The 5,000-nt window shown below is 43.4% G+C and overlaps 1 protein-coding gene across 1 annotated transcript in view; it reads right to left on the reverse strand.

Annotated features, from left to right (window-relative positions):
- Window positions 1–5,000, reverse strand: part of top3a (DNA topoisomerase III alpha) — a 93,089-nt gene that overhangs the window by 74,271 nt on the left and 13,818 nt on the right. The gene's annotated exons all lie outside the window — the stretch shown is intronic.

Raw genomic sequence — 5,000 nt, forward strand, 5'->3', positions numbered from 1 at the left:
TTTCGTTTCTGTTTGGTTAGCCACGTTTCTGTTAGCCACGTTTCTGTTTGGTTAGCCACGCGTTTCTGTTAGGTTAGCCAAGTTTCTGTTTGGTTAGCCACGTTTCTGTTTGGTTAGCCACGTTTCTGTTTGGTTAGCCACGTTTCTGTTAGGTTAGCCACGTTTCTGTTAGCCACGTTTCTGTTTCTGTTAGCCACGTTTCTGTTAGATTAGCCACGTTTCTGTTAGGTTAGCCACATTTCTGTTTGGTTAGCCACATTTCTGTTTGTTTAGCCACGCTTCTGTTAGGTTAGCCACATTTCTGTTAGCCACGTTTCTGTTTGGTTAGCCACGTTTCTGTTAGGTTAGCCACATTTCTGTTTGGTTAGCCACATTTCTGTTTGGTTAGCCACGTTTCTGTTAGGTTAGCCACGTTTCTGTTTGGTTAGCCACGTTTCTGTTAGCCACGTTTCTGTTAGGTTAGCCACGTTTCTGTTTGGTTAACCACGTTTCTGTTAGGTTAGCCATGTTTCTGTTTGGTTAGCCACGTTTCTGTTAGCCACGTTTCTGTTAGGTTAGCCACGTTTCTGTTAGGTTAGCCACGTTTCTGTTTGGTTAGCCACGTTTCTGTTAGCCACGTTTCTGTTTGGTTAACCACGTTTCTGTTAGGTTAGCCATGTTTCTGTTAGGTTAGCCACGTTTCTGTTAGCCACGCTTCTGTTTGGTTAGCCACGTTTCTGTTTGGTTAGCCACGTTTCTGTTAGCCACGTTTCTGTTAGGTTAGCCACGTTTCTGTTTGGTTAGCCACGTTTCTGTTTGGTTAGCCACGTTTCTGTTAGCCACATTTCTGTTAGCCACGTTTCTGTTAGGTTAGCCACGTTTCTGTTTGGTTAGCCACGTTTCTGTTTGGTTAGCCACATTTCTGTTTGGTTAGCCACGCTTCTGTTTGGTTAGCCACGCTTCTGTTAGGTTAGCCACGTTTCTGTTTGGTTAGCCACGTTTCTGTTTGGTTAGCCACGTTTCTGTTAGGTTAGCCACGTTTCTGTTAGCCACGTTTCTGTTTGGTTAGCCACGTTTCTGTTTGGTTAACTGTTACGTTTCTGTTAGCCACGTTTCTGTTAGGTTAGCCACGTTTCTGTTAGGTTAGCCACATTTCTGTTTGGTTAGCCACGTTTCTGTTTGGTTAGCATGTTTCTGTTTTACGTTTCTGTTAGCCACGCTTTCTGTTTGGTTAGCTTCACGTTTCTGTTAGGTTAGCCACATTTCTGTTTGGTTAGCCACATTTCTGTTTGGTTAGCCACGTTTCTGTTAGGTTAGCCACGTTTCTGTTTAGGTTAGCCACGTTTCTGTTTGGTTAGCCACGTTTCTGTTTGGTTAGCCACGTTTCTGTTAGGTTAGCCACGTTTCTGTTAGCCACGTTCTGTTTGGCCACGTTTCTGTTTGTTAGCCACGTTTCTGTTTGGTTAGCCACGTTTCTGTTTGGTTAGCCACGTTTCTGTTAGGTTAGCCTGTTTGGTTAGCCACGTTTGTTTGGTTAGCCACGTTTCTGTTAGTTAGTTAGCCACGTTTCTGTTAGGTTAGCCACATTTCTGTTTGGTTAGCCACGTTTCTGTTTGTTTAGCCACGTTTCTGTTTAGGTTAGCCACGTTTCTGTTTGGTTAGCCACGTTTCTGTTAGGTTAGCCACATTTCTGTTTGGTTAGCCACATTTCACGTTTCTGTTTGGTTAGCCACGTTTCTGTTAGGTTAGCCACGTTTCTTTTGGTTAGCCACGTTTCTGTTAGGTTAGCCACGTTTCTGTTTGGTTAGCCACGTTTCTGTTTGGTTAGCCACGTTTCTGTTAGGTTAGCCACGTTTCTGTTTGGTTTTCTGTTGGTTAGCCACGTTTCTGTTAGGTTAGCCACGTTTCTGTTAGGTTAGCCACGTTTCTGTTTGGTTAGCCACGTTTCTGTTTAGCCACGTTTCTGTTTGTTTCTGTTAGCCACGTTTCTGTTAGGTTAGCCATGTTTCTGTTAGGTTAGCCACGTTTCTGTTAGCCACGCTTCTGTTTGGTTAGCCACGTTTCTGTTTGGTTAGCCACGTTTCTGTTAGCCACGTTTCTGTTAGGTTAGCCACGTTTCTGTTTGGTTAGCCACGTTTTGGTTAGCCACGTTTCTGTTTGGTTAGCCACGTTTCTGTTAGCCACGCTTCTGTTAGCCACGTTTCTGTTAGTTTAGCCACGTTTCTGTTAGCCACGTTTCTGTTTCGGGTAGCCACGTTTCTGTTTGGTTAGCCACGTTTCTGTTAGCCACGTTTCTGTTTGGTTAGCCACGTTTCTGTTAGCCACGTTTCTGTTAGGTTAGCCACGTTTCTGTTTGGTTAGCCACATTTCTGTTTGGTTAGCCACGCTTCTGTTTGGTTAGCCACGCTTCTGTTTGGTTAGCCACGCTTCTGTTTGGTTAGCCACGCTTCTGTTAGGTTAGCCACGTTTCTGTTAGCCACGTTTCTGTTTGGTTAGCCACGATTCTGTTAGCCATGTTTCTGTTTGGTTAGCCACGTTTCTGTTAGCCACGTTTCTGTTTGGTTAGCCACGATTCTGTTAGCCATGTTTCTGTTTGGTTAGCCACGTTTCTGTTAGGTTAGCCACGTTTCTTTTAGCCACGCTTCTGTTAGCCACGTTTCTGTTAGGTTAGCCACGTTTCTGTTAGCCACGCTTCTGTTTGGTTAGCCATGTTTCTGTTAGCCACGTTTCTGTTTGGTTAGCCACGTTTCTGTTAGCCACGTTTCTGTTTGGTTAGCCACGTTTCTGTTTGGTTAGCCACGTTTCTGTTTGGTTAGCCACGTTTCTGTTTGGTTAGCCACGTTTCTGTTAGGTTATCCACGTTTCTGTTAGGTTAGCCACGTTTCTGTTAGCCACGTTTCTGTTTGGTTAGCCACGTTTCTGTTAGGTTAGCCACGTTTCTTTTAGGTTAGCCACGTTTCTGTTTGGTTAACCACGTTTCTGTTAGGTTAGCCATGTTTCTGTTAGCCACGTTTCTGTTAGCCACGTTTCTGTTAGCCACGTTTCTGTTAGCCACGCTTCTGTTTGGTTAACCACGTTTCTGTTAGGTTAGCCACGTTTCTGTTAGGTTAGCCACGTTTCTGTTAGGTTAGCCACGTTTCTGTTAGGTTAGCCACGTTTCTGTTAGGTTAGCCACGTTTCTGTTAGGTTAGCCACGTTTCTGTTAGCCACGTTTCTGTTAGCCACGCTTCTGTTTGGTTAACCACGTTTCTGTTAGGTTAGCCACGTTTCTGTTAGGTTAGCCACGTTTCTGTTAGGTTAGTCACGTTTCTGTTAGCCACGTTTCTGTTAGGTTAGCCACGTTTCTGTTAGGTTAGCCACGTTTCTGTTAGGTTAGCCACGTTTCTGTTAGGTTAGCCACGTTTCTGTTAGGTTAGCCACGTTTCTGTTAGCCACGTTTCTGTTAGCCATGTTTCTGTTAGCCACGTTTCTGTTAGCCATGTTTCTGTTAGGTTAGCCACGTTTCTGTAGCAATAATGTGATTGCAGTTTGCGAAATTGATGCAAATAACAAAAGACAATATTCTGCCATGTAGCCATAGACTACTGTGTAGTTCCCATTTAACTCTATCGGAGTTAGCATTAGCATCATGTAGCCATAGACTACTGTGTAGTTCCCATTTAACTCTATCGGAGTTAGCATTAGCATCATGTAGCCATAGACTACTGTGTAGTTCCCATTTAACTATCGGAGTTAGCATTAGCATCATGTAGCCATAGACTACTGTGTAGTTCCCATTTAACTCTATCGGAGTTAGCATTAGCATCATGTAGCCATAGACTACTGTGTAGTTCCCATTTAACTCTATCGGAGTTAGCATTAGTATCATGTAGCCATAGACTACTGTGTAGTTCCCATTTAACTCTATCGGAGTTAGCATTAGCATCATGTAGCCATAGACTACTGTGTAGTTCCCATTTAACTCTATCGGAGTTAGCATTAGCATCATGTAGCCATAGACTACTGTGTAGTTCCCATTTAACTCTATCGGAGTTAGCATTAGCATCATGTAGCCATAGACTACTGTGTAGTTCCCATTTAACTCTATCGGAGTTAGCATTAGCAACATGTAGCCATAGACTACTGTGTAGTTCCCAAGAAGGTTAGCATTAGCATCATGTTGCTAACGGCTACAGGAAGTGTGCCTACACCAGGTTGTCTAACACACACACACACACACTCACACACACACTCACATTCCTGTTTCAGAAAGCTGCAAGGAAATACCCATCACTGATGAATTCTGTTCATGTATTATGATTCACTTGATTCCCTACATCTAGTTGATTCCCTACTAGGTTCAATACATCTAGTTGATTCCCTACTAAGTTCAATACATCTAGTTGATTCCCTACTAAGTTCAATACATCTAGTTGATTCCCTACTAAAGTTCAATACATCTAGTTGATTCCCTACTAAGTTCAATACATCTAGTTGATTCCCTACTAAGTTCAATACATCTAGTTGATTCCCTACTAAGTTCAATACATCTAGTTGATTCCCTACTAAGTTCAATACATCTAGTTGATTCCCTACTAATTTTAATGTCTGGATTCCGTACTCAATGTAGATTTTATAGAGCCCTAGTGGGTGTGTGTGTGGTGTTTGGTGTGTGTGTGGTGTTTGGTGTGTGTGTGTAGTGTGTGTGTAGTGTGTGTGTGTGTGTAGTGTGTGTGTTGTGTGTGTGTAGTGTGTGTGTGTGTGTAGTGTGTGTGTAGTGTGTGTGTGTGTGTGTGTAGTGTGTGTGTAGTGTGTGTAGTGTGTAGTGTGTGTGTGTGTGTAGTGTGTAGTGTAGTGTGTGTAGGGGTTAGGGGTGTGTAGTGTGTGTAGTGTGTGTAGGGGTTAGGGGTGTGTGTGTGTGTGTAGTGTGTGTAGGGGTTAGGTGTGTGTGTGTGTGTGTGTGTGTAGTGTGTGTGTGTGTGTGTGTGTGTGTGTAGTGTGTGTAGGGGTTAGGGGTGTGTGTAGTGTGTGTAGTGTGTGTA

The sequence above is a fragment of the Oncorhynchus nerka genome, linkage group LG26 (genome assembly GCF_034236695.1).
Source record: "Oncorhynchus nerka isolate Pitt River linkage group LG26, Oner_Uvic_2.0, whole genome shotgun sequence".
In the NCBI taxonomy this organism is placed as follows: Eukaryota; Metazoa; Chordata; class Actinopteri; order Salmoniformes; family Salmonidae; genus Oncorhynchus; species Oncorhynchus nerka.